General features: G+C 47.9%; 1 long non-coding RNA gene across 1 annotated transcript in view; it reads right to left on the bottom strand.

The window, feature by feature from the left end:
* LOC138259849 (uncharacterized) overlaps positions 1-16693 on the bottom strand; it is an 80031-nt gene extending 63338 nt beyond the window's left edge. The window contains exon 1 of the long non-coding RNA XR_011198766.1: positions 16441-16693. This is a non-coding gene — a long non-coding RNA (uncharacterized lncRNA). The remainder of the gene's footprint in view (positions 1-16440) is intronic.
* Between the last annotated feature and the right edge of the window lie 5286 nt (positions 16694-21979).

The raw sequence follows: 21979 nt of genomic DNA, 5'->3' as shown, positions 1-21979 counted from the left end.
AAGGTCTGACAACTGCTTGCTTAGCAGGGTATTACTGTTACATGTCGTGTTTGGTCTAATGATGTTTTATGCAATACAGTTTATTTTACACATTGCCTCCGGGATAAGTCTGCCTGCTCATGCCAAGCTACCAAGGGGGTGAGCAAGGGTTATCTTGGGTGTGTAACTCCCTCGCCCTGACTAGAGTGAGTGGGTTCTTCCTGGCTTAGGTGCATACCCTAGCCAATCAGAAACCCAATTTCTAACATAACCTATGAGTGGTACACGGACATTCACATGCACTCGACCATAGATTTTGATGCTAATCCCTATCTCCTGTTTTTGGTGGATAGGGACTGGTGTAAAAACATTACACCCCTCGAGGTAAGTGTAATGTTGGAGAGAAGATTATGGGGGTCATTGCAAGCTTGGCGGCCGGCTACCGCCGCCCGCCAAGCGGTAACCGCTGTGCGGCCGCACTCCCGCGGACCCCATTACGACATCCCCGCTGGGCCGGTGGGCGCAAACCAAGTTTACGCCCACCGGCCCAGCAGGGATGAGGCCACAACATAGGAGCCGGCTCCTAATGGAGCCGGCGGTGTTGCGGCCATGCAACGGGTGCAGTAGCACCCGTCGTGCTTTTCACTGTCTGCTATGCAGACAGTGAAAAGCTGCCAGGGGCCCTGTTAGGGGGGCCCTGCACTGCCCATGCCACTGGCATGGGCAGTGCAGGGGACCCCAGGACACCCCTTACCGCCAGCCTCTTCATGGTGGTGCAAACCGCCAGAAACAGGCTGGCGGTAGGGGGGTCATAATCCCCAGGGCAGCGCTGCCCAGGCGGATTATCACCGCCGGGGCTAAAACGGCAGGAAACCGCCGGCCCCGGCGGTGTGACTGCGGCGCTACCATTGCGGTCGTAATACGTCTCCCCGTACCGCCAGCCTGTTGGCAGTACGGACGCCACATTACCCCTGGCGGTCTCTGACCGCCAGGGTCGTAATGACCCCCTATATTCTCCAAATGTTTCCAAATTTGCATGTGTGCGGCACTGTACAGCACACATACAAACTGGTAAAATGTTAAACTTTGACAAAGCATAGAATTTTGTGCTGGAAAACTACTTAAGCTTGACATCGCTCAAACAACCTTGTGCTACGGTGCATGTTTGTGTACACTGGTGTGAAAATATAATTGTAACCCTTTTGTTTGCTGTTGCAGTCATTTAGCATTAGTGCCTCCATTTTTAAAAGGGATTCATACTATTTTAGAACATGTGTTAAAAAGTGCACTGCTGGCAGCTTTCTGAGAGTGCCTCAAACCGCTCTGCTTCAAGCTCTTGTCTGCAAAGTTTCCTTCAACTCCCTACTGGGAAACACCTGGTAGAGATAACCTTTCACCCATGGTCTGCTTTGGAATGTGTTAGTGGGAGAGACTCTGTCCACTCACACACAATAGCTTTAACCGGTTGAAACTGGTCTGTGTTATTGAAGCTTCTTTGTCGAACAAGGTATAAAAGCTGTGTGAAATTGTATGATGTTGTGCCTGTTTTAGACACATTGTTATTTGTACCCGCTGCAGTGAATTAAATCTCAGACTCGACTATTTTGTCTCTTTGCATTCTTTTATAGACTCACTCTTATCTTGCAAGGGTAAGGAGACGGGAGATATAGAAGCCAGATTCTCAAATGGTGGCCCGTACGGGACTCGACGTGGGGAGTCTGACAGGCATTGACACTGTGGCAGAAGCAAAGCGACCTGAGACCACAGATCATGGGGGCCCCTGCACAGAAGACGTGCTCCTCGCAGCTACCATCCAAAGTCCCATACAGCTGTCCCTCTGCAAATGGGACTCTCCTGGCTGAGCCTCCAACCCGGCATTTGATCCAGAAGGCAAGTTTGCCTGAATGCAGAGACCCGGACCATCATAAGCAATTGGGTGAGGTTGTTCTGAACTAAGAAAATGTTTTATTGCATTAATGGATAAGTGACTGATTCAAGACAGGCTTCACTGGTATACTGGTTAGAGTTGCTCTAGTGATTCATTCTGCTTTTAGGAGGAACAATGAGTAAACTCAAGAAATACATTTCTCTTTGTTGTTGTTGTTTCTGGTCTCCACGTCTGGATGAGTCTCTACCCGTCCTGGCGGAAGGTAGTCCGGCTTGGATTATAGTATAAAATTATGGTATAGGACCAACACTGTGAATGGATTTATGGAATAAAAATACAAGTAAAGATAAAGACTTACAATGGCAGCTGGACGGTTCATTCGATCTTGATAAATTACGTTATTTACAGGAACAGTTATTTAAAAAGAGAGCTAGACAAGCAATGTGGGATGGTTATCAGATGTGGGAAAAACAGGCTAGACAGATAGTTATGAAAGAACAGAAAGACCAAGAAAAATAAAAATGAAAGATATTTAGGCAGAAAGCTAAGGAATATGATCAAACTGAAAGGACCAAGGGCGTGTAACAGATGGATAGAGAATTTAGAATGTCCTTCAACAAAACATATGTAACTCGAACACTAAAGGAGGATGCTGATGAACTATTGGATTCCTTGTTGAATAACCTTCCCCCATATGTACCAATTGCTCTTGTTCCTGCCCCACCACCATCACTACCCCCCCACCCTGTTCCAGTAGTAGTGCAGGCTCAGATTCAACCTCCCCTAGTTTTACTCTTGCCGGTCCTTCATTCAATACCCCATACCCTACCACCACAGAGGCCAGATTATAGTCCTAGTGTCCCCTTTGCTTCTGGCTCACCTGGCAACACTCCATGAGTTCCCCCTGCCTCTACTCCATATACACAAAGAAAGGGTAATGTGAGATGGAGTGATGGGTCACAAGGAGGTTTACCTCACCATAGAACACGTTTACTCTCAACTCCTCGAGATCAAATATATCGATTAACACAAAAATGGGTCAATGAGGTCCAACATCAGCCACTTAAGATGGTATTTCCAGAATTTGACAGACTGGACAATTTTGACAAAAACAAAATGTTGGAATATATGGGTTATAGAATAAAGGACTTATGTGACCAACATGATTTGTCATATGCTACTAATTCTGATAGAACACTGTATTACTGCTCGGAATCAATACTTTGATGATCAGCAAGCAACTGAGGCTTTCGAAGACACTTTCCAATATGCAGATATAGCTCTCCAGGGCATGTATTGTGTCAATTACCCTATTTTGGGTCATCAATTACCGATGAGTGAAATATACCCTCTGTCTCCCCCAGCTCGAGTAGCAGGTGGCGCGACCCAACACCAGTATGTGCATACCCGCTGGTCACATTCAGAATTGTTAACTATTAAGAAGGAGTTACCAGATTGTAGGAAAAACCCAACCGATTTTTATGAAGGGTTAGAATCAGCCCCCAAGCTATGTGTAATGATTTTAAAGGACATTGATATGTTCTTCGGAACACTGTTACCCTCCACCGTGTGGAACAATATTCAGAGAAATGATCACCCGGTCAGGTATCAGCAGCATGCTTGGGCCCATTTCGAGGCTAGGGAACTAGCACAGGTCCCAGGACAGCTTCCTAATCCTGACATTATAGCCGTATCGGGTCTCATTATTGCCCATTTGCAGGATATTATTCATAGGCAAAGTGTAGACTGGGACAAGATAACAGCATGTAAACAGAAGAATGATGAAGAGATTTCAGACTTCTTCACTTGCTTTGAACTGGTGTTTAAAGATCACAGTGGACAGGATTTGGGTACACAAACAGGACAGCGCATGTTGGCAGATACATTTGTTAATTTGGCTAAGGATTTGGGGGATTCTATAAAAAAAAGCCAGAAAGTAAATGGCCCTTAAAAACTCCGGCTGATCTATTGTTTATGGCCACTTAATATGAAAATTAACCTAAAGAGCAGAAACAATGACAGTTAAAAAAATGTAGGATTCTAAAACAAAAGCCTTGATGCAGCAGGCTTACCCCGATAGGGGTAGGTCTACTCAACGACAGAGGGGAGGTGGACGTGGACGAGGAGTTGGTAGGGCCAATTCAGCACCTAAGTAGCAAGGGCGTGGAGATTTAGGACAGAATCAATGTGTCTATTGTTTACAGGAGGGGCACTGGAACAAAATGTCCAAGTTTGCAAGGACAGGGTAATGATACAGGGAGAGGCCGAGGAAGGGGTGGCCAAAATAGACAGTAGTTTGACCATACCCCTAATGTATCAGGAGGATGTAGACAGAATTATTTCAATAACACATAGACAGCACTTACTACAATTGATAACATTTTGGAATAGGGATGTCAAGGAAAGGGAGGAGGAAGAGTGGAGGTGCCAGTGGATCAGTCTTGGACATATGTGATCATGGCTAAATGGTGTGAGGAGCATCCTTTCCTTGTAGACCCTGGGGCCACCTGCACCGCTATAGCACATCAAAGCCTTCCTGGGACTCCCCTTTCTGGAAAAAGAAATGGTATAGTTAACAAAATTCATGGCAGCCCATGCAATAGTCCTATACTCCTGGTCATCAAGAAAGCAGACCTTGGCTCACCTCCTCAATATAGACTAGTGATTGATTTTAGAGGTATTAATAAAATAGTAGGACCACGGTACCCTGTGGTTCCAGATATTAATTACATTTTTACCATAATAGCGCCCACAGCTAAATATTTCACTGTATTAGACCTAAAAAATGCATTTATTTAGCATCATCATCGCTCAAGAAAGTCAACATTTATTTTCATTTATACTAATAGGCACTCCCTTTGTATTTACTCGCGCTCCTCAGGGGTACACGGAGTCCCTGAGCATATATTCTTAGGCCCTTAAAAGACAGCTGGATATGATCACCCTTTCCACTGGTTCTGTTTCACTTCAATATTTTGATGATTTGTTGATAGATTCCAATACTGAGGAGCAATGTAAAGATACCACCCTAAAACTACTTCATCATTTGACTTCTCTGGGCCACAAAGGATCTCTGTCGAAATTACAATATTGTCAACAGGAGGTCTCCTATTTAGGGCACCTCCTGTCAAAGGGGGGTAGACGTTTGCATTCGAAACGCACTGCAGCTGCGCGTAACATTCAATATCCTAAAACTCAATTTGATGTGTGCATTTATTGGCTTTACTTATTTCTGTCACCAATGGATTCCTAACTTCTCACTGGTTGCTAAACGATTGCTTGATCTCACGCTTAAAGATGTTAGCATGCTTTTCAGTACAGAAAAGCTTTCGAGGAATTAAAATACGCTTTGTGTAATGCTCCAGTTCTGGGCAATTCTGATTATGACAAAGGATTTGTTTTGTTCATGCATGAAAGAGAGGGTTGTAGCTTTGCAGTATTAACAGAACTCCATGGGGGTCAGAATAGGCCATATCCCTTTTTTTCCTCTAACTTGGATCTTGGAGCTAAAGACTAGACTAAGGGGGTCATTCTGACCCTGGCGGTAATTACCGCCATGGCGGAGGTTGGCGGTAGCACCGCCAACAGGCTGGCGGTGCTCCGCCGGGCATTCTGACCGCGGCGGTACAGCCGCGGCCAGAAGCGGAAAGCCGGCGGTGTACCGCCGACTTTCCGCTGCCCATGGGAATCCGCCATGGCGGCGCAGCTTGCTGCGCCGCCATGGGGATTCTGACAGCCCATACCGCCATCCTGTTCCTGGCGGTTCGCCCGCCATGAACAGGATGGCGGTATGGGGTGTCGTGGGGCCCCTGGGGGCCCCTGCAGTGCCCATGCCAATGGCATGGGCACTGCAGGGGCCCCCGTAAGAGGGCCCCACAAAGAATTTCAGTGTCTGCTTTGCAGACACTGAAATTCGCGACGGGTGCAACTGCACCCGTCGCACCTTCCCACTCCGCCGGCTCCATTCTGAGCCGGCTTCCTCGTGGGAAGGGTGTTTCCCGCTGGGCTGGCGGGCGGACTTTCGGCGGTCGCCCGCTAGCCCAGTGGGAAAGCCAAAATGACCGCCGCGGTCTTTTGACCGCGGAGCGGTCTTTCGGCGGGAACCGCTTGGCGGGCGGCGACCGCCGTCCTCCGCGGTCAGAATCACCCCCTAAATGTTTACGTGTTGTGGCAGGAGCAGCAGCCGCAGTGAAACAATCTGAAAGTTATGTGCTGGGTCACAAATTAACAGTAATGGTGCTGCATGCAGCTGATGTCTTGCTTAATAAAACACACATCCAGCAACTAACTAATGCACAGTTGACAGGGTAAGAGCTGAGCTGACCCTGTGTGCTCCAAATATCACATTAAAAAGATGCAGTACTCTCAATCCAGCCATAGTGCTACCCCTCCCTGAAGGTTCAACTGATGATATTCATAAATGCATAATAACAACTGAAGAAGAAACAAAGGGACGGGTAGACCTTGTGGACACTCTCTTACCTGATCCCCAGGGGGAATTGTATGTGGATGGGCCTTGCTTCAAATTGCCAGATAGCATATGCAGCAGAGGTGGTGCTATCACAACATTGAAAACAGTGGTGGCATCCTGTAAAATGTCCTTTCATTCAGCTCAAGCAGCAGAACTGATAGCCCTGACCAGAGAGTGTGAATTAAGTAAAGGATTAACAGTAAATATATACTGACAGTCAAAATTCCTTTGGTGTGGTTCACTCTTTAGGAAAATTGTGGAAAGAAAGGGGATTTATGACCTCCCATGGCACAAAAATTCAGCACAGGGATTTAACTGGGAAATTGTTGAATGTACTAACTTTACCCAAAATATTAGCAGTAGTGAAATGCACTGATCACAAGAAGATTGGGAATGAGATAGGACAGGGAAATGTATTTGCAGATGAGACAGCAAAGAAAACGGTCAGATCTGAAGGGAGCCTTGATTTAATTAATGTGGTAGGGACAGCTAGATGGTTGCCAGATGCTCCAATGGTTGATCAGACTGTTGCATATGTGAAGAAGATACATGCTGCTGCCACAAATAAAGAGTTGTTAGCCTGGAATTCAGGTGCCTGGTGTAGGAGGCTGGACTGGCTTGTAGTGAGTACCAAGGGATACTTACACCTTGCACCAGGCCCAGTTATCCCTTATTAGTGTATAGGGTGTCTAGCAGCTTAGGCTGATAGATAATGGTAGCTTAGCAGAGCAGCTTAGGCTGAACTAGGAGACGAGTGAAGCTCCTACAGTACCACTAGTGTCATATGCACAATATCATAAGAAAACACAATACACAGATATACTAAAAATAAAGGTACTTTATTTTTATGACAATATGCCAAAAGTATCTCAGTGAGTACCCTCAGTATGAGGATAGCAAATATACACAAGATATATGTACACAATACCAAAATATGCAGTAATAATATTAGAAAACAGTGCAAACAATGTATAGTTACAATAGGATGCAATGGGGACACATAGGGATAGGGGCAACACAAACCATATACTCCAAAAGTGGAATGCGAACCACGAATGGACCCCAAACCTATGTGACCTTGTAGAGGGTTGCTGGGACTGTAAGAAAACAGTTAGGGTTAGAAAAATAGCCCCCCCCAAGACCCTGAAAAGTGAGTGCAAAGTGCACTAAAGTTCCCCAAAGGACATAGAAGTCGTGATAGGGGAATTCTGCAAGAAAGACACAAACCAGCAATGCAACAACGATGGATTTCCAGTCGAGGGTACCTGTGGAACAAGGAGACCAAGTCCAAAAGTCACAAGCAAGTCGGAGATGGGCAGATGCCCAGGAAATGCCAGCTGTGGATGCAAAGAAGCTACTACTGGACAGTAGAAGCTGAAGGTTCTGCAGGAACGACAAGGGCTGGAGACTTCCCCTTTGGAGGATGGATCCCCCACGCCGTGGAGAGTCGTGCAGAAGTGTTTTCCTGAAGAAAGACCGCCAACAAGCCTTGCTAGCTGCAAATCGTGCGATTAGGGTTTTTGGATGCTGCTGTGGCCCAGGAGGGACCAGGATGTCGCCAATTGCGTCTGGGGACAGAGGGGGCGTCGAGCAAGACAAGGAGCCCTCTCAGAAGCAGGCAGCGCCCGCAGAAGTGCCGGAACAGGCACTACGAAGTTGAGTGAAACGGTGCTCACCCGAAGTTGCACAAAGGAGTCCCACGCCGCCGGAGGACAACTTAGGAGGTCGTGCAATGCAGGTTAGAGTGCCGTGGACCCAGGCTGGACTGTGCACAAAGGATTTCTGCCGGAAGTGCACGGAGGCCGGAGTAGCTGCAAAAGTCGCGGTTTGCAGCAATGCAGTCTGGCGTGGGGAGGCAAGGACTTACCTCTACCAAACTTGGACTGAAGAGTCACTGGACTGTAGGAGTCACTTGGACAGAGTTGCTGGATTCAAGGGACCTCGCTCGTCATGCTGAGAGGAGACCCAGGGTACCGGTGATGCAGTTCTTTGGTGCCTGCATTTGCAGGTGGACGATTCCGTCGACCCACGGGAGATTTCTTCGGAGCTTCTAGTGCAGAGAGGAGGCAGACTACCCCCACAGCATGCACCACCAGGAAAGCAGTCGAGAAGGCGGCAGGATCAGCGTTACAGAGTTGCAGTAGTCGTCTTTGCTACTTTGTTGCAGTTTTGCAGGCTTCCAGCGCGGTCAGCAGTCGATTCCTTGGCAGAAGGTGAAGAGAGAGATGCAGAGGAACTCGGATGAGCTCTTGCATTCGTTATCTAAGGAATCCCCAAAGACAGAGACCCTAAATAGCCAGAAAAGAGGGTTTGGCTACTTAGGAGAGAGGATAGGCTAGCAACACCTGAAGGAGCCTATCAGAAGGAGTCTCTGACGTCACCTGCTGGCACTGGCCACTCAGAGCAGTCCAGTGTGCCAGCAGCACCTCTGTTTCCAAGATGGCAGAGGTCTGGAGCACACTGGAGGAGCTCTGGGCACCTCCCAGGGGAGGTGCAGGTCAGGGGAGTGGTCACTCCCCTTTCCTTTGTCCAGTTTTGCGCCAGAGCAGGGCTGAGGGGTCCCTGAACCGGTGTAGACTGGCTTATGCAGAAATGGGCACCATCTGTGCCCATGAAAGCATTTCCAGAGGCTGGGGGAGGCTACTCCTCCCTAGCCCTAACACCATTTTCCAAAGGGAGAGGGTGTAACACCCTCTCTCTGAGGAAGACCTTTGTTCTGCCTTCCTGGGCCAAGCCTGGCTGGACCCCAGGAGGGCAGAAACCTGTCTGAGGGGTTGGCAGCAGCAGCAGCTGCAGTGAAACCCCGGGAAAGGCACTTTGGCAGTACCCAGGTCTGAGCTACAGACCTGTGGGATCATGGGATTGTGCCAACTATGCCAGGATGGCATAGAGGGGGCAATTCCATGATCATAGACATGTTACATGGCCATATTCGGAGTTACCATTGTGAAGCTACATATAGGTAGTGACCTATATGTAGTGCACGCGTGTAATGGTGTCCCCGCACTCACAAAGTCCGGGGAATTGGCCCTGAACAATGTGGGGGCACCTTGGCTAGTGCCAGTGTGCCCACACACTAAGTAACTTAGCACCCAACCTTTACCAGGTAAAGGTTAGACATATAGGTGACTTATAAGTTACTTAAGTGCAGTGTAAAATGGCTGTGAAATAACGTGGACGTTATTTCACTCAGGCTGCAGTGGCAGGCCTGTGTAAGAATTGTCAGAGCTTCCTATGGGTGGCAAAAGAAATTCTGCAGCCCATAGGGATCTCCTGGAACCCCAATACCCTGGGTACCTCAGTACCATATACTAGGGAATTATATGGGTGTTCCAGTATGCCAATGTAAATTGGTAAAATTGGTCACTAGCCTGTTAGTGACAATTTGAAAGAAATGAGAGAGCATAACCACTGAGGTTCTGATTAGCAGAGCCTCAGTGAGACAGTTAGTCATAACACAGGTAACACATTCAGGCACACTTATGAGCACTGGGGCCCTGGCTGGCAGGGTCCCAGTGACACATACAACTAAAACAACATATATACAGTGAAAAATGGGGGTAACATGCCAGGCAAGATGGTACTTTCCTACACCTGGTTAGATAATGAGGGCTTTTGGGTAGATAGAACATACAAGAGAAGATGGATGCTTTCAGATGCATATGTAAATGCTATTGTTTCTTGGGCTCATATCCCAGCTCATATTAGTTCCAGAGGAATTGTGGGCACATTAGATCATGTCTGGTGCAAAGAGAAAATTCTGAAAGCAGCAGAATCACATGTTCGAAGAAGTATGGTATGCTTGACACATAACGCTGGGAAAGGTACCTCCACTCCCCCCGGTCATTTTGCACCACCTGATCTACCTTTTGAGGTAATGCAAATGGATTTTATTGAAATGGAAAGAGTGAATAAAATCAAGTATGTGTTGGTTGTGGTCTGTGCCTTCAGCAGGTGGGTGGAGGCCTACCCATTGCGGGATAATTCAGCCCTCAGTACTGCTAATGTCCTATTTGAGGAGTTCTTTCCAAGGTATGGTTTACCTCAAATTCTTTGGAGTGATAACTGACATCAAAGAAAGAGCCCTGGAATAGATCCACTCATTCCTCTCTGGGAGGAAGCAGAGGGTCAGACTCTCGCCCTACACCCCCAGACCCACAGGAGTCAATCTCAGAGTCCCCCAAGGCTCCTCACAGAGTCCCACACTGTTCAACATATGCATGACCCCTATTGCTGCCATTGTCAGAAGCCACGGTATGAACATCGTGTCATAAGCCGATGACACACAACTCATCATTTCCCTCACCGAAGACCCGGACACGACCAAAAGGAACTTTCACGCAGAAATGGAAGCTGTCACCACCTGGATGAGAGAAAGCTGCCTCAAGCTCAACTCCGACAGGACGGAGCTCATCATCTTCGGAAACGCCACCTCATGCTTGGGACAACTCCTAGTGGCCCACATCCCTCAGCACCCCCCCACCTCTGCACCGACGAGCACGCCTGCAACTTAGGTATGATCCTTGGCTCCTCCCTATCCATGACCCGCTAGGTAAACTCTGTTGCCTCCTTCTGCTGGCACACACTCCACAAACTCCGGAAGATCTTCAGATGGATCCCAGCAGACTGTCGCAGGACAGTCACTCACGCCTTAGTCACAAGCAAGCTTGACTACGGCAATGCCGGCTACGCCGGCACCTCCACTAGGAACATCCAAAAACGTCAACACATTCAGAACACCGTCGCCGCTAGACTCATTCTGGACCTCCCTCGCCGGAACACATCTCCCAAAATGTGAGGACCCTCCACTGGCTACAGGTCGAGAAGCGAATCACCTGTAATGTAAGCTTCTCACCCACACGTGCAAGGCCATACACAACGCAGGACCAGCCTACCTGAACCACTGCGTCTCCTTCCACACCCCCGCCGGATCCCTTCGCTCCACCAAGATGGCCCTGGCCACCGTCCCTTGCATCCGCTAAACCACCGCCGGAGGATAATCTTTCACCTACACTGAAGCAAAGAGCTGGAACAACCTCCCCCTGCACCTCAGACAAAGCCCATCGCTCATCATCTATAGGAAGAACCTCAAGACGTGGCTCTTCTGATGAGGGATCTCCCTTCCCCCAGCGCCTTGAGACCATCACGGGTCCACGGCGAGACAATGCAACCCTGAACAGTAAGAGAAAATTGTTGATGATTATGATTACTTTTCTGATCTGCATGTTCTTCTGCTTAGAATGGACGTATTCCGTGCGTAAAACAGTGCCTACCATTGCCCCATCATTGGAACACCAGTTTCAAACACTATCACCCCACAAACGAGTCCATCGATTTTGTTATGTTATTAACACCTTTGTCAAAACGTTGCACAATATGCATCAAGGATGCAATAAGACTGATTGCTGGATCTGTGGTTTTCTACCCTACTCAGTTGATCAGGGACTACTCTTCATACATTTGCCTTTCACCTATAATGGGTCACGGTGGGAATTTAATGTATTGTCTTATATTAAAGCCACTATTAAAGGCACTGACAAAGACACCTAAAAGACACACAAAAAGACACACAAAAAGGGCTTAGGGATTGCCTGTACCACATGTGCTGGCCTGCTGGGGACAGAGTTTATGGCACCGAGGCAGAGAGGGAGGAGTTTCATGCTGGCTATAATGATGTCTTTAGATACATTTCGTGTAATTAAAGGAATGTCTCCAAAAATGAAACAGTTACCATGCTTCAAATTAAAGCTCCCTTTTGCGTACACGCAGAGGGGACTATTGTTATGGGCAATAGTACCTGCTCCAATATTATTGAATTAAATTGTACTGACTGCCCTTCCTTCTTGTCCTCGGATTAAACTTATTTATACGTGGAACACCTGCCTATGCCTAGCTGTCCGAATGATGGTCTGGTACTTTTTATGTGGAATGTTGGTTACCTCTTGTTTATGTAGCACCATCTCAATATCATAAGACACACAGACTTGATCGGCAGGAAGAACAGGTACACCAGACAGATACTGCTTTGTAAATACTTCAAGATGTTCTGATGAGTATTGTTCCCTTATGGGGACCTGCTGTCAATAGAAGGAACATAAGGTGCCTGACAAGAAATGCAGGCCAATATATTAATAACTCTTCAACGCAGTATGATAGTAGACATCATTTTTGCCGAGAGAGGAGGGATCTGTCGTGTCATAGGGAGTTCTTCCTGTGTATATAAATATGTACACCAGATAATGCCCCTAATGTCAATGTCGCCATTCAAAAGCTACATAAAATGGCTGCCAAAATAATCCAAGATACTGGCAATTGGACCTGGTCAGGGAGGTTCTGAGGACTATAAATAACATGGGGTTGGAAAGTATAAGTGGCTATATTTGTGATAGCTGGAGTGTTGATAGGATGTTGCCTTTGCATTAATTGCTTGCCCATGATTTGTGCCTCATGTATAAATGTGTGCCGACCTTCTCCTGATTCTGTGCAGCACACTAATGCTTTGCTAGCTCAACAACAGCAGATACACGATTTCATGAAAATAGATTTGTCAGATTTGTCAGACTATAATGCTGCAAAATGTTCGGACTAATGCTAAAAAGGGCCAATTGTGAAAATATAATTGTAATGCTTTTATTCGCTGTTGCAATCGTTTAGCATTACTGCCTTCATTTGTAAAAGGGATTCATAATATTTTAGAACACGTGTTGAAAAGTACTCTGCTGGTAGTTTTCCGAGGGCACCTCAAACCACTCTGCTTCAAGGTCTTGCCTGCATGGTTTCCTTTAAAGATAACACATTCCAAAGCAGGACAATGGGTGAAAGGTTATCAGGTGAGACTCCTTCCACTTGCACACAATAGCTTAAACCTGTTGAAACTAGTCTGTGTAATCAAAGCTTCTTTGTCTGACTAGGTATAAAAGCTGTGTGAAATTGTATGTTGTTTTCACTCTGCCTGTGTGCCTGTTTTAGACACATTGGTATTTGTATCCAGTGCAGTGAATTAAAGCCCTCATTACAACCCTGGCGGTCGGTGGAGAAATGGCAGTAATACCGCCAACAGGCTGGCGGGAAAAAATGGCATTACAAGCATGACAGTGACTGCCATGCTAAACCGCCACTTCTCCACTCTGACCGCCAGGGTGGTAACGACCGCTGGGCTGGAGACTTCTGTCTCCAGACCAGTGGCTGTCACACACCGCCGGCGGTATCACAACCCTGAATACCGCCATGGATTTTGTGGGGTTCTATACCGCCACGAAATCCATGGCGGTAGGCACTATCAGTGCCAGGGAATTCCTTCCCTGGTACTGATAGGGGTCACCCCCCCCCACGCCCGAGTCCTCCCGCCACACCCCTGCCCCCTACCACCCCTCAAAGGAGGCAGGACCCCCCTCCCCACCCCCCAACATCGACACACACACCCCCTACACGCACACAGGCACTACCACTACACATACCCGCACACATACTAACAAACATTCCAGCAGACACACACACAATCATACACGCACACATACATACACATACACGCACACATACTCACATACAAACAGACACGCACCCTTTTTCAAAAACACAACACTGATTATGTACCAGGGCTCCTCATTTAGGTTAATTTGCAATTAGTCTTCTTTTAGATTAAACACCCTTGCTCCGTTCACATCTGCCCTAATGTTGTTAACGGTAGAGGAGGGAGTTCAGGGGTCTCTATCACTTGATGGCCTGATTGGGTAAGCACTTGTTCATAACGATGTGTGCCGGACCAGACTGCTTGGCCTTCTTCGTGACAATGATTAGGGGAACCCCAAGAAGTTGGTCCCTTTAACTTTTCTATGATCCCTAGTTGTTCTAAATGCCCTCTGTCTAAAATGGAATCGATGCAAGCATGTGGTATTTGTACAATGTGAACCAAGCCAAAGGCAAAGGGAGCACTACAGGTTGAAAGTCAAGAATAGTCAACAAAGGATTTCGGAGGTAGCTGGTTTATGAACTGTTACTGCCTCATGATGAAGTGAAGTGCTGATGTGGGAGTACCACCATATGCAGTGATTATTGATGTGCATTTGCTTTCCTGAGCCTCCGGCTGAACGATGCTTGAACATCAGCAAGCATGTCTTGATGGAGCAGGAGATGATGCTGAGCACAAACTGCATCAATTGCAGAACATGCAACATATGACTGCATGAAAAGGTAATAGTACTGACTCTGTAAAACACACTTTTGCCTCAGTTTCAATTTGATCATGTGTGACTTGCCCCTTAAGGACTAGTCTCAGCAGGACATGATTGAGATCCTGACAAGTAATATGTGCATTTATGAAGGCTGTAGTTTAAATGAGGGCAACTGGGCTTTATACTGTTCTATTACTAGGATGCTGAAATAGGCCCCTGGGTCAGGTTACACTCCTACCTCCACCATTATATCTTCAGTCTGTGCTATGGGTGTCTGTGCTTATTTGGGACTCCATTGTACATTCCCTTCTACTTCTTCCCACTCCTCTTCACTGTGCTTTAGGGTATTCTCTTTAGCTCCCATTACATTCCTAATAGCATTGTGTTGAGGTGTGCCTCTCTTCTGATGGCTGTTATCTGTAGATCCCAAAAATATGAAGGAGAATAAAACCACACCATATTAAAAACCAGTGTCTCTTTAAAAAATTCTGAGACCCTCAACAGCTAGTTTCTACCTGTGGTATGTTTTTTCCACTGGTATGTCCTCTACCAAGAGGAGCAGTTGTCTCTGGTTGTAAAGACATTGATTGTGGGATTTGTGAAAAGTGCAGTGCAAGTGAGTTAAAATTACCCCTTGTCCCAGGCAAGTGCTATTTATTGAAACTGGGGTATGGTAACAATAACAATAGTGTGATGTGACGAGAACAAATGACATGTCCTTCACATGAAATGGTCAATATGTTTCAGCCTACTTGTGCCTGGTTAGGTTGTTGGCTTTCTTCAGGACCTTTATATATCAGATCCCAACTGTTCCAAATTTGGACACTACCCACAGAAACGTCTTTAGTGCAAGCACATTGATTTACTGAATCTGGGTTGGCAGATGCTATTCCCTGAAAGTCAAAGCAAAGCAAAAGTGGTAATTAACAGGCAGACTTACACACTACTGACATAAGCTCAGATACTAATGGTAAGTCGGTAGTAGCAGAACCAGTTCATGCACCCTGTGAAGAAAGGGCTACACTGGCCATACTTCGTTCTGCTCCTGTTCATTCATATCATGCAGAATATGCACTTTGTGTGAGTCATGCACTGCACCATCAGCAAATATTCCCTTATGAGTAGAGACTAGTATTGTAGACAAAAATATCTATATAGTTACGACTCCTTCAGTAGTAACAAAAAAAAGGCCATCGGGAAGAGAACTTGCCTCCTGTATGTTACTGCGTTTATTTTCAAAAGAGCTCTGCTGTAAGTCCTAAAAATGCTACAGCACCATCAAAAGTTACCTCCAGTGAAATGCCCAAGAGAGTAAAATTTTACAATAACCCCTAGAGCGCCGTTTGTATTAGATAATGCAGTTCAGTGGCATGGCCCCTCTCAGAGCCCACGTAAAATTGGAAGCATACCTCAGAGGGTGGGAGGTTAGTCTCCTTTTAGAATCCAGAGAGGAGAGGGGTTGCTGTTTGGCATAATCTGTCAGGAAGGATGAAAAAAGAGTTCAAAATTGCAAAGGAAACAGGTCCAGCTTTCTTAAGAGATTCAGACCCGTTCGTAAATTAAAACTACACTCAGCGTTATCAATAGAGGCTATGTTACCGATTTACAGAAAGGCTTCTGAAACATTTATGTAGACTGACTTCTCTGGCTTAATCACCTGCATTCAGCTCCTAGTGTCCTCCCTGTCTTGTAGGTAAGGGTAGGAATGTGTGGTAGGGCTTTGGGTCTGTCTCCCAGGGGCACTGGGGGGACGTAGCTCAGTCTAGATGACGGAGCCCAATGGGTTTATAATCAGCCATATTAGGGGGGGGTTAGCCACTATTTTATGGGTGAGGTACACGGTGGCAGCCCTCCATCAAGACAGGACATTTAGCTTTTAGTTGTGGCTTTTTTCGCTGCTGGGCAGGGACCGTTACGTGCAATACACTTACTGCATTTGTTGTGGTTGAAGGGTTTTTGCTGGTAGGCCATGAGGCTGCTGGTGGAAGCAGGCCGCCGACCGCCTTGATTTAGTGATCGGAGGAGGCACGCAACCTCGACCAGCCAGGCACACCTAAAGCGGAGGGTTGGCAGCGGTCCTCGCTTGCTCACCACCTGCCAGAAGTTTCAGGAGGTGTAGGTAGGCGGAAGAGGCAGCCCGCGTGCGATGCAGCCATATAGAAAGGGAAGACTCGGGCAAGGTCGGGAAGGAGCTGCGGAGAATAAGTGGCGAGGGAGGAGGGGCAGAGTTTTGTTCAATGGCAGGCTGGGAGGCTGAGGGAGCGGGAGGAGTCAGAGCAAGGCTTGGGAGGTGCTGCAGTGAATGAGTGGTCAAAGGAGTGTTGTTTTAGGCAGCAAAGTGGCTCTACAGGGGTCGTCTGAGGCTGCGGGGGAGGACTGACAGGAAACGTGCAGGCAAAATGAAACAGAGAGCCTGCTCTTCCCCCATGTACTGGCTTAAGATAAAGTGCACCAAACATTGGCATAGTAGGCTCTGACACACAGGAACTACTGAGCACCAGGCAAAGGAGGGATGGTGGAGGTGGGGAGGGGGGAGACAATCAAGGGTGGGAGGAGTCAGGGGAGATAATAGTCTTGAGTGACCAGAGCCTGGACAGCCAAGGGTGGGAAGAGACTGGAGACCCCCAGGAGGAGATGGTATTTGGGATGTTACGGGAAGGGTATGGGGCCCACTCCAAAGTTGGGGGTAGTGAGGAGCAGAGGCAGGGTACTGGGGCAGGTTCACTTCTTGTTGGGGGAGGGAGGAATACGGGGACAGGCCCAGTACCTCTATGGTGGCTCAGGTGGGTGAGCTTCCATTGAGTGACGATGAGGAGGAGGGAAATATGACAGAGGAAAGTAGGTGACCGCCCAGGCAAGTATACTCAATGAAAAAAGGGAGCATGGCCCGGGAGCCCGGGGAGGGATGGGTGTAAATACCTATTACCAGGTCAGGATCGGAGATGGCTGCACAACGGTCTCACCAGGTTTTTTGCAGGTTCCCCACAAGGAGTCTGCTTAGGGCAGGGCGGCCAGTCCGGAGTCATTGTGAGACCCAGCTGTGAGCACCCCGCGTAGTTTGGTAACAGCCTCGCAGCAGGGAGTAGCAGAGAGTGAAAGAGCATGTTCTGGTGGAGCAGTGAGTCAGGAGTCACGAATGGGACACAGCAGCTCGAGTGGGTATGGTACGGCCCCTCCAGCTCAATGGATAATTACTCCTCAAGTGGATTTGGGGGTGCCACGTGGTGTGGCCAGTACAAGTGGCACAAGGTTGAAGGAACCAGAAGGGGGCTGTGAAGTGCCCAAAATGGCAGCTGGTGGTAGAGGCGTGGCCCAAGTGAGCTGGGTGGAGGGCATGGATTTGAATTATAACGAAGACAGTCCAGAGGCAGGGGAACTAGTAGAAGTGGATAGTGCGATGGATGATGATCGAAGGGATGTGTGGGAGCAGGGAGTGCCTAATGGTTCTCGCAGTAATATCTTGTAGGACAAGTCGTGGCCGCACCAGGGGAACAAGGAGAGGATGGAATCGCGAACGCTGGCAAGGTGGCAGGCTTTTGTGTAGGCGCCGACCTTACTGCCAGGTAAGCAAAAACATTGTTGTAATGAGGAGGATGTGGTGGAAGCATGGATGAGGTACATCTCATGAGAGGCAAGTACGTTAAAGATGCGGGAGTGGGACCTGACCAGGGAGACCAATGCGGTTGTATGAGGCTGGCTTTCTATGTAGTGTGCAAAGCTAGGCACACTGTGCAGGGAGTCCAGGCAACTACACGTTGGTTCACAGGGGTAAAACTAGACCACCTATTGCTCTAATTTTTATGTTAGCTTGGTCGAGCAGTTAGACCAATCCTGGCGAAGTGCAAAGCATTTGTTGTACTCACAGCATCAATCTTGCAAATCACACGCTCAAAGGAATAACTCAAGACCAATTTATAAAAATACGTCAGATTTTTATATAAATTTTAAGACCAAGATCATTGGAATTAGTTAAGTACGTTTTGAGATATTAATTTTTGAAGTTTAATAAAAGAAGTATTTTTGTGCGAAATCACGCACCATAGGAATCATTGGAGGATAACCTTTAAAAATACACAGAAAATCACACAGTTGGTTTACCAAGTTCTTCTTTTGCAGGTTGGTCGAGGTCATCGAGGGGCACACTGTGCCAGTTGGAGAGGTTCAGGGGCTCAGCGGGGAAAGGTGTATGGAGCTGGTGCAGGGCCACTGTGAGGGTTTACTCGGAAAAACACTGCACAGGTAAGTTTAAAGGTGAATCCTGGGGGTCCCCTTGCAGTTGGAAGGGGTGGGGGACCCATAGGGCACAGCAGGTTCTTTGGTGCACGGCACAGGGCGCCGGGTGCACAGCGAATTGGTAAGCCAGGAGCAGTGCGCAAAGGTGCCCTTAGAACCAGGAGTTAGGCTGGGTCAAGGGTCGTTTGCAGGACAATGTGGGCACTCTGGTGGGAGGTCCATTTTGTTTCTGAAGTCCCTCGACTGGGGTTTGTTTCCTCCTGGTCCTTTTTCAGCCCCGTGCTGGCTGCCTTTCCTAATGTCTGACATGGGCTGACCAATACCCCAGGTATTGGCATGGTTTGGCCGCTGGAGGTCGCAGTGCCACCAAACCTGGCACACTGGCAAGGTTTGTCCTTCGTACTCGTGGTTGTAAGGGTGCAGTTTGGTCCAGCTGCAGCATCCAGTTCAGGAGTTAGCAGCCGGTCAGGGAAGTGACCCTCACTGACTGGATTGTTTCTTGTGGTTTAGGAGTGGTACCTGGAGGTCCTATGGGGTTTTTGTAGAGTTGTCCAGTTGCCCAGCAGCTCCTCAGCAGCGATTGTCAGATCCTGGGTGCAGCCAACAGGGTTTGGCACCTTTTCTTTGTGCAGCAGGTCCACAGTTCTCGTGCCTTTGGATCTTCTTGCTGCTGGTCTTCTTCTGTCCGTTGAATCTGAGTTCTTGGTCTAGGGATACTCATTAAATACTGCATTTAGTGGGCGTTTTAGGGGAACTTGATAGTGACCAATGGGTCATCTACATAAGGGTGGCTGCACCCACTAAGTGACCACTTCTGGTGGGCAGAGGTCACATTCCTACACCTGGTTGACTATTTTCCCTCCCTCCAAGATGTAGGAAAATTAAATGGAGAGTCCACTTCGTATGCAACACCTTAGGGGTGGTGCATGCTAGGTAGGGCCACTCCTCCTGTCCTGGGTTTGAATTTCCCGCTGTTGCTCCTGCCAAAAGTGGGGGTTTGCAACAGGATGGCCCTGAGCTGCTAGCAGCAGGCCTTGAGGTTGAGTTTCAAAGGCAGTAAGCCCTTTGAAGCTCGCCAACAGGGCAGGGCACACTCCTGAGGGAGGGGGTGTTAACACCTTCACCCAGGAAGGGCTTTGTCATTTATCCCAGAGGGCCAAAGCCCTCACCGCAGGAGTACAGACTTGTGTCTGGAAGTGGCAGGCTGGTTAGGGCCAGTCAGCAACTATGCCAGGGTAGGTAGCTTTTGCAGGGGGCACCTTTAAGGTGACCACTGGGTACATTTTGCAATAAATCCAACACTGGTACCAGTTTGGATTTATCATTCTGAGTTGTTTGATAACAAACAACCCAAGGATCAGAGTGGCCATCATGTAGCTGTGAAACTCGTATTGACCAGTATCCAGCACATGTATTAAAATGGCTGCTCTGTTCACTTACAATTTCCCAGGTTTGGCAAGGACACAGTGGGGCATATTGCTCATGCAGCTATGCCATCACATACAGTATGGTGCATTCTGCTTGAAGGCTGGAAGGTCTGCCAGAGGGATGCTTACCCACAGTGCATGCAGTGTATAGTGGATAGGGCACATAGGCAGTGTGCCATGTCAAGTTTGTGTATTAAGTTTTCCACAGAGCACTCAGCCTATAATGGTATGACTGGGTGTATCTGAATGTCTGGCCCTAGAAGGTGGCACATTATTAGTGCTGCTGCCCTCAGGGGCCTACCCTTAGTACCACATGCCCTGAGTACCTAAATACCATTTACTAGGGGCTTCTAGTGGCAGCTAAAGGTATTGCCAATTGTGCCAATGCATCCCAACAATTTAGGGAAAGAGCTCTGGCACAGGGAACCTGGATAGCAGGTGCCCTGGGCACTACAACGTCTAGGCTACATCATACATCAGGTAAAACGTGGGGGAATAAAAGTGTTAAAAAGAGGCCTCTCCTCAGAGCGGTGAGACTCTATGGGTCAAGAACACGGAGGCACAGGTCAGAAAGGACAAGGGGAAAGGGGACTCTTCCCACACACGGGCAGAGGAGACAGGGAAAGAAGAAGGGGACAGTGACAAGGTAAGGGACGGTAAAGAGATCAAGGGGCTAAAGGTAAAAAAACTTCCAGATGCGAGTTACTAAGCCCTTGGGAGTGCATTTGATGCTCACCACAAAAGAAAAGATTTGGAAAGGTGAGTACGTGGAAATCCTAAAATTGTTACACAGGAAGCTGCGGCCAAAGGAGGGGTCGAAGTAGGAGGAATATGAGCTGGCTCAATGGCCATGGGGGGCAGTGACTATTGAGAACTGGACATCGACCTTCCTAATTTATGCAAGCGTGTATTGCAAAAAGTATGCAGAGTGGAGCGTGGCATTGCTTAAATATACAGATGTGATCAGAAAGTTTCAGCTCTCCTTCTGTGATAATGCATGGGCACAGTATGATGAGGAGTTTAGGGCAGGTACAGCAGTGGATCCAGAAGCAAAATGGGGGAAAAAGATACTGACCTATGGCAACAGAATATGGTCCGGCAAAGTTCGGCAATACAGTCTTTTTACAGCCAGTGGCCTACCAAAACAGTACTGGCCCTTTGAGGCACGACCCACCCGGGGAGGGGTGTGGCCAGCAACAAACAACTAGGGAGGGACCTTGAGCACGTGCTGGGACTTTAAGAAGGGTCTCTGCACGAGAGTGTACTGTAAGTTCCGCCATGAGTGCTCAAAATGCGGAGGACGACACGCTTTGGTACAGTGCTACAGTAACCAGGGAGGATCACATGGGGGGCAATCAGGTCAGTATAATGGCGGGAGGCAACAGCCAGCAGTTTCCCGAGGGTGGCAACATGGGTCGCAAGAGAATTTCAGAGGGGGTAGAGGAGACCAAGGGGCTAGGAGGAAGGGCTCATACACTGGTTACCATGGATAGCCTACATTACTGGTTGCGGCTATATCCTAAACAGGGTGATGCTGCTCAATTGGCTGAGGGTTTCACACAGGGTTTCAAGTTGGATTTAATTCCAGGGGAGGTCTCATCAGTATCCTACTCCTAGGTTGATGTGGCGATGGCTTTAATGGAGCAAGCTGGCCAAGGTGCCCTAATTGCAAAGTGTAATATCAAGTCTGCATTTCAGTTATTGCCAGTTCACCCGGATGACTTTCATTTGCTGGGCATACAATTTGAAGGGAAGTAGTATGTCAAAAAAGCTATACCTATGAGCTGTGCCATATCGTGTGCACTTTTTG

The sequence above is a fragment of the Pleurodeles waltl genome, chromosome 9, assembly GCF_031143425.1.
Source record: "Pleurodeles waltl isolate 20211129_DDA chromosome 9, aPleWal1.hap1.20221129, whole genome shotgun sequence".
NCBI classification, from domain to species: domain Eukaryota; kingdom Metazoa; phylum Chordata; class Amphibia; order Caudata; family Salamandridae; genus Pleurodeles; species Pleurodeles waltl.
The sequence above is the reverse complement of the archived record's forward strand: the minus strand, read 5'-3'. Positions and strand labels throughout refer to the sequence as shown.